The sequence below is a fragment of the Grammomys surdaster genome, unplaced genomic scaffold (genome assembly GCF_004785775.1).
Source record: "Grammomys surdaster isolate TR1022 unplaced genomic scaffold, NIH_TR_1.0 184, whole genome shotgun sequence".
NCBI lineage: Eukaryota > Metazoa > Chordata > Mammalia > Rodentia > Muridae > Grammomys > Grammomys surdaster.
In genome coordinates, this window is record NW_021604629.1 from 607929 (window position 1) to 615584 (window position 7656).

Below are 7656 nucleotides of genomic sequence, written 5' to 3' on the forward strand. Positions count from 1 at the left end.
TGCCTTTGCTCTGCTGCTGGCCATGTCCCCCGCAGTGCTCACACACCTGTTTACCACAGTGTTTATGTTCTTCTGTTCATGTGTGCAAGCCTTTGGTCATACCAGTAATTTTACACTAATTTTGAAAAAAAAAGGCGTGTCCTGTAGTGCCTGTCAACACTCCAGGTGTAAGCAACTGGAGTCCAGCTTAGTAGAGACTTCTGCCAGAGTCCCTGTGTAGCTGCCATCTGAGGCCCTGGAGATTTTAAGCAGATAAACTGAGCAACTAGCTCTTGGAGGCCCGGTAGGGCAAGCAACTGTGATAAAACCGAAGGCCTTATGCATGCTCGAGGTAGGTGCTGGGACTCGGTCTCTAGAGTTTTGTTTGTTTGCTTTTTGTTTTATTTTTGCATACTGGTACCTGACCTTGCAGGGCACAGGAAGTGTTCTGTCTTCATTTATTCACAAGACAGAACACCAGAGCTTTAACCACTAGAGGGACCTTCAGGAAAGGGAGGGGGGACAGCAATTGAGTTTAGACAGACTTAAGGGTGATGTGGAACCCACATTGGGGGGGTGGTCTGGGCTGAGACTGGGAATGATGCAGTTCTTAGACTATCCTTAATCTCAATGGGATCACACTTGGCCCGGTGTGTGTGTGTGTGTGTGTGTACGCGCGCGCGCGCGCTCCCGGGCCCGCGCATGGTTCGGTGCTCCTCGCTGCAATTCTCTGTACGCTCGTCTCCTGTTGACAGATTACAAAAGCCCTGGAGACCTGAGCACAGAGGGGCACAAGGAAAATGCCTAGGGGCCTTTCTGCAGCGGAAGGGTGCAGGAGTCCGCGGTGCAACCAGTGGGTTGGACCCAGAGAGGGGCGTGGTCTCTCGTGAGGGGCGGGGTTTGAGCCAGCACGCGAGCGCTGTCTGGGGGCGGGGCTGACCAGGCAAGTCCCTGTGGAACTGGAACTGTGGCTCTTGGGTCCTCGCGGGCCACCGCGGTGCTCGAGAAGGAGGAGGGGTGGCAAAGAGGCGGTCCTAGGGGAAGGCCCCAGCAGCTAGAGAGCCACACTCCCGGACTAGCCTCTCTGGGGTCCCCGCCCCCGTCACGTGGTGCCGAACCGGGTCGGTGCTGGCCGGTCGGCCACTTGGTTGGCAGTTGGTTCTTGGGCCAGTGGCCTGTCACTGGGTTCTTAGCTCTTATGTTGGAAAGTGTGAGGGACACGGGAGCGATCTGCATACCTGAGCCCCGAGAGAGAAGCTGCGCTCTGGCATCCAGGTCAGTGGGGTCTCCCTGCGTCGGCTCACCGCTATCCCGGGAACTGAGTACCCCCAGATCCAAGGACTACATGAGTAATTGGAGGTCCGTGGCCCTTTAGACCTCTGAACGTTTTCAAGACTTGTGGAGCTACTTACTTGTCTAGGAGACTGAGAAAAGGGAGTAACTCCAGTGGATTTGCCTAGTTCTCTACCTGACGCTGCTCCGGATGTGCCACCAGTCCCGCGCTTCTACAGGTGGCAGAGTGGTCCCCAGGATACTGGGGTGTTCCGATATCTCAGAGTTCCGGGCGATTTTGTCCCAGCCTTGTGTCCCTTGAGGACAGCAGCGGCGTCAGTTGGAGAGCCCTAGGTGGGCTTGTTTCACAGACCCTTGGTCTGGAGTGCCTTGGCCAGGAGCAGTTCTGTGCACTAATTGCTAAATGCAACACGCTCCCCAAAGGCTCAAGGCAGGATTAGGGTGTGGGGATGCTTCTGTTTTTAAAGTGGGTTCTCCTCCCTCCTTGCATCCTGTTGCCAGACCCGTACTTTTCCCTCCGATTAAAATAAGGTTATTATATGTTTAAAAACTAAGACTTCCAAGGCTCGGGTAGGATTCAAATAGGCATTCAGTTCTTTCCTTAGAGCATTGAGATATTTGACATAGATCAATTTTCCTCTTCATATTTTGGTTTTATTCCTGTTTGTCTTCATTCCCCTTGGTCCTTAATTGATTATGCTGTAGACTGTAGTGTTTATACGATTACCGTGTATTTTGTTGAATGCTCAACTACAGGGAGGAAGTCAACTACAGACCTAATTAATCTTCAATCTCAGATTCCTACTGGTATACTAAAAATGTTATCTGATTAGAAATTATTTCTTTCTTCATCAGCCCGTTTGTATGCAGATTTAAGTGACTTTAAAGTGGAATATTGTTAAGTCTTTTGCTGGTATTTTCATTTGGGACTTTATTTAAGGCTGATGATGATGGGGACTGGTGATCTAGTTTAGACCCTTGTGAATGCTCGCTCGGCAGGTGCTCTACCACTGAGCAACAACACTCAGCCCTCACGTGATATATTAGTGGTATCACTTTGAGTTTGATGATGTACCAATTTTAGTTTATTGTTACCGTCATCTGTGTCTTGGTAACTAAGGCAGATGTGCTAAGTAGATGGATAACATAAGAGATACATGGAAGAGATAAAGGCAGTCGGAGGTTGGAACAAACTTACAGAAATTCTATAGGTTTTTTTTTTTTTCTTTCACCAGAATAAGGAAAATCTGGGAAAGTTTTAAGAAGGATCAATCTATATGAGAGACCTCACAGGAAGATGTTAGGGGTGACTTGGGCCATGGAGAGGTCTATACAGCAAACTCAGTCTATCTCGAAGAAATGGTTTAGAGACCTATGATCCTTCTTGGTTCTTGGCCTGACTGGTAGACAAAATAACAACAACAAAAACCAAACAAAACCAATGGTCCTAGCTGGCCCAAGGCTAGGGACATCAGTGGATGGGATTATTAAGCAGAGACTCGCTTGTGACTTTGAGTTTATCAAAGCTAGAGTCCTTGAACTTTGACCTTCCCAACCCCAGCCTGACAGAAATCTAGTAAACATTTGTGGAGAGAAGGGTCAGCTGACACTTCAGAGCAGTGCGCTTCAGACACAAGCTTGAGAATCACCTGATGCTCTTCAAATATGGATTTTGATGCTGTGGGTCAAGGGTAAAGTCTGGCATTCTGCATTTCTAACCCATTTCTTTCCTGTTTGTATCAAGAATTCATTGTGATGTACAGTCTGTCCGAAGGCTTCAGAATTTTTCAAACTTTTCAGGTTAAGTAGGTCCTGGGCATGTTTAGAGTTCTCTGGGTATTTCTGATAGCAGCCAGGTGGGATTGGCTGTTGGACTTGTGAGTGCTTGGAGGGCCACAGCTGGAAGGCCAATTCAGGTAAGTGTGAGGAGAGTAAAGTGTAAACAGAAGAGACCCTAGAAAGACCAGGACCAGGAAATGGGAGGTGTCAGCCTTTATACTGATTATATAGAATAAGACTCAAGTAAAAGAAACAGTTCTTGGAGAATTCTACTTCAATTTTGATGCAAGGATTGATGCACTGCTTAGACAGTACTGGTCAGCAGCTAATTTGTACGTTTTCATAAGTTTGTGTTTTTTTTTTTCTCCTGAAATACAGATCTGTTTATGATTCGTTCCTGTTTCAAATCCCCTGGTGAGGGAGAAAGAATGAATGTATAGGTGACACATTTTAAACATTTACTAAGCCCCACAAAGTGTGTGCCTCCATATAAGATATGATGGCCATCCCTCTGTGCACAACTACACCAGAAGTAAAGCTAAAACTCTGGGCTTCGGTTTTCCTGAGTCACTGGTTTTCTTGCTTCCTCCTTCCTCTGAGGAGTTCCACTTCCTTTGCCCTTTGTTACCCTAGTATCTTGTTTTGTTTGTGCTCTAAGGCACCTATGTGTGGTTATTTTTGGAGTCTAGGGAAGGTGAGATCTGTCTCTTATAAAATCTGAAACGGCAGTCTGTTGGGCCTAGTGGTTCTCCTCAGGGGCTGTTATTATCTCTAATACTTGTGATAAAAAGCCTTGTAGGAGATAGGTACCCTAAATTAAACTGGTGAGCTTTCTGTGGAGATTTCTAATAGGTCTCAGACTTCTAGAGGCATTCTGACTCAGCTTTGTCTCCAGCAAACTGAAAATTTCTCTGCCTTAATGTCATTGGTTTGGTGCTCTCAGTAAGTAATTCTTGCTTTCATTTCCTCTGTGTCTCTGCACATTTATGCACATGAGAGCTAAGCATTCATTGTGTATGATGCTTTTTATTAAGTCCCATGTGGTACAGTAACACATCTGTAGACACAGGTAGGATAAGAGTGCCTCTCTGATAAGATAAACTGTAATATCCTCGTGACTTTTAGGCCAATTCATTTTCTAACTCCATTGCTATTGTTCCTCAAACTGTGGAGCTTTATGCCTGTCCTTTTGTGCCTCTCTGCCTGAGGAGTGTATGCTTCTTAGATTATAACGTTTGGACATTGCTTTTTGCTTGGTCATGAATCTGAAATACAAATCTGTTCACGCTCCTTTTCTGCTTAAAATCCCTTGGTGGATCCCTCAATGCAAAATACAAGAAGAGTGAATACCAACAGAAGACATGCAATATTCAAACGTTGGTTAAGCCCTGTAGATTGTATACCCCTATGCAAGACGTGACAGCCATCACCATTTCCTCTTTCTGAGGGTACCTGTTGCCTCTGCTCTGTAACATCTCAAGCCATTTCACTCTCTCCGCTAATACCATATATGAATTACAATAGAATCTGTCTCTGCAGTGTTCCTCCCGCCTCTGTATTCATACTCTGAGCAGCTGTAGCTACCTAGCTCTCCTGTGAGACCTAATACTCAACAGATGTCAGCAAGAGTTTCCCATGCCTTTGGGTCCTGTGTTGGCTGGCAGGGTTTGCTTCTGGAAGGAGGGAAAGGAACAGGTTGTTTTGTGAGAGAGAAGCGAAGGAGTGGGAACAGAAGCCAAAAGACAGGAAGGGCAGGCTCAAGGAAGAATGGCTCAATGGCTAGAATTATGGGGTGTGGTGGGGTATTGAATGACTTTCCTGGGGAGACATGAACAGATGTCTACTCAACACAGATAAGACGCTGATGACACACTAAAGAAGTACTTCCACCCAAGCCTAGCTTGGAGAACCAATGAATTTATAAGAGGTTACTGACAGGAGTGTGGGTGACTTTAGGATAGCCACATCCCTTAGTGTGAGTGAGAACATAGGAAAATTGTACCTCTAGAGCTCCATGCTCATCTTGCAGGCAACATGACCAGATAGTCTCTCTTCTCCGGCAATTATTTACTGCTTTCATAACTTAGGGAGGGCCCTTGTGTGTCTTGTAACTTCCCAACTAACTGAGATTCCCAAGTACCCCTAGGTAAGTTTTACCAGCTTCCTGGTTTGTATGAGTTTACCTGCTCCCTTCAGGAGGAAGTGTTTGGATTCTGTAGAAATGGCTATACATAATGGGGACGTTTGAAGAGGAAAGGCTGGAGTCTAGGGAGGGAAAAGATGGTGGAAGGCCCTGAAGATTGGAGCTAAAGCATCCAAATTTTGACCTATGTGGTAACACAATACTAAAATCTCAGCTACTTAGTTAGCAACACGGTAAAAACTCATTTAAAAAGAAAAAATTTTTTTGTACTGATGACATTGAAAGCTATGGAAAAGGCTTTGTGCCAGTTTGTTTTCAGGAGGATGCTAGGCTGGGAAGGGTAGATTAGAGAGACTACACAAAGACATGTTGTTGGAATAATCCATAGGAGAACCTTAGGCCTGAATCAAGGCAGTGGCAATAGTAATCAAGTGAGCTTGCCAAGAAATGACTGATTGGATTTGAGGGAGAGAAAAAATCATACTAGATACTTACTGGCAGAGAATGAGGTGATTGTGACTAGGTATGGGACCATGGAGGAACTCCTTAGAGGAGGGAAGGGAAAGAGGTGGTGATCCATTTTAAAGTCAGAAGAACCTTGGGTAGCTTCTTGCTTACCCTTTATGATTTTAATCCAACAGAATGGCAAAGCCCAAAGTAGTGTACCCAAAGTCACCCCATTCTTAGGTGCAGATCCATACCTACTAGCCTCCTGGCTTCCATGGTATCATCTGTAGCCCCATGTTATGGGCTAGAGGAGAGCTGCCAGAAGGTTGAGTTGGAGATCTCATTAGCCAATGAGAACAGGCATTTGATCAGATTGGGGAACTCAGTGTATAGAACAGAACAGGGAAGCTAGAGCCATACAACTCAGGTATTCAGGGCAAGTGTTGGGTGGCAGCCAGTGCCTGAAGGCCCTGTTTGTTTGTTTGTTTACTTACTTATTTGGTTCTAAGGCCGTTCCATAGCCTTAGAACCAAATAAATAACAAAGTAAACCAAAGCAGCACCTTTCCATAGGTGGGGCAGCTCAGGTAGAGAAAGTGCTTTTTGTAGTGTCTGAACTCTATTCTCAAAGCTCTATGTGCATACTCAGGGTTTTGGGGGGAGTATAACCATTAACCAATTTAGCAATTCATTGGAAATGTATATTCTAAAGACTCAACACTCTCTTCTCTCCCAGACAAACTTTGGGGACACATTCAACATTCCATAAGATGTTGCTACTATAGCAATGAATAATGAAAGAAGCGAAAGGTGCTGGGAATGACAGCCAGCTGAGGACGGCAAGCCAGTCCTTAGGACTTTCTGTCCTTGGAATGGTGGGGACTGTGACGGTTGAGTGATGGATGGGAAGAGGACCTTATCTGGTAGCTGTGAGAGAGACTCAGTGAGCCTCCTCCTCACCCACTCCTTCTGCACTCCTCTGACCAGCCAGGCTTCCCAGCTGCTGGCCTCCCAGGACAGTCTTGTGTTTGTCATGAACCTCAGGACAGAGGTCACTTCCTTCTGCTAAGGCAGAGCTAGGTAGGTTAATATATGTGAAATGATTGGAATGTATCTCTTGGCTTGTGGGAGCTGACAAGCCCAAACAGTAATTCACCTGTGTTGGGGATTGACTTTGAAGGTGAACTTGTCTAGCCATCCTGGCTTTTTCTTGCCAGTTTCCACCCCATCTTTTTCTGAGATTGTATTAGTATTCTTGTCCTGTCATCCTAATGAGACTTAAGTATGTGCTTGAGCCTCCTCACCTGTGGGAAAGTAGCAGGGACAGTCATAGACATCAGACTTGGGTTGCCCAAGGCTTAGGAATGACTTCTGCACATGTGAGGCGGGAGGAGAACCATTAACAAAGATTAGTTTACTTCTGGGGACTTTGGAATGTTTGGCTCTCCCTCCTTGTGGAATTCCCAAGGGGCTTCTCTTTGAGTGTAACAGTCCCTTCCCAGAGATAAAAATTCCAAAGGGAGGGTGGTTATCTAAATCCTGGAATTTCTTTGCCTTCCTGGGGAGGCTCAGAGCCCTGTTGACTGCCTGAGGGTGTTTACTTTTTTTTTTTTTTTTTTTAACCAAGAATACTCAGAATGCTTCCCTCTCCAGAGTGAAGATGTAATTTCATAGTACATGCTGGAGTGTATCAGTCAAATGCAGCTGGGCACCTCAGGCTGGGCAAGGACCTCTTTGAGCTAGAGGGCTGCTCCTGTGACTGTACAAGGTATCCCAAGAAGTTATCACTTTCTCCTTTTCCTTCAATATTTAATTTTAAAAAATTATATGTATACATGTGGGGTATGTGCATATGAGTGTAACTGTCCTCAGAGGTCACTGGTGTCAGGATCCCCTGGACTTAGAGTGAGTGACAGTTGTGAGTGTTGGGAATCAAACTCAGGTCCTCTGCAAAAGCAATATGTGCTCATGACTGCTGAGTCATCTCTTCTTCCTCCAACAGTCCTTAACAAATGT

The 7656-nt window shown here is 45.7% G+C and overlaps 1 protein-coding gene across 4 annotated transcripts in view; it reads left to right on the forward strand.

Annotated features, from left to right (window-relative positions):
• Nucleotides 1-257: 257 nt before the first annotated feature.
• Ppfibp2 (PPFIA binding protein 2) overlaps nucleotides 258-7656 on the forward strand; it is a 148927-nt gene continuing 141528 nt past the window's right edge. For 2 of the 4 annotated variants that reach the window (XM_028768003.1, XM_028767999.1), the window contains exon 1: nucleotides 1140-1254. The gene's annotated coding sequence lies outside the window, so the exon portion shown is untranslated. Of the gene's footprint in view, nucleotides 332-1139; nucleotides 1255-7656 lie in introns of those variants that run through there. The other 2 variants (XM_028768000.1, XM_028768001.1) reach the window with 2 other exon arrangements.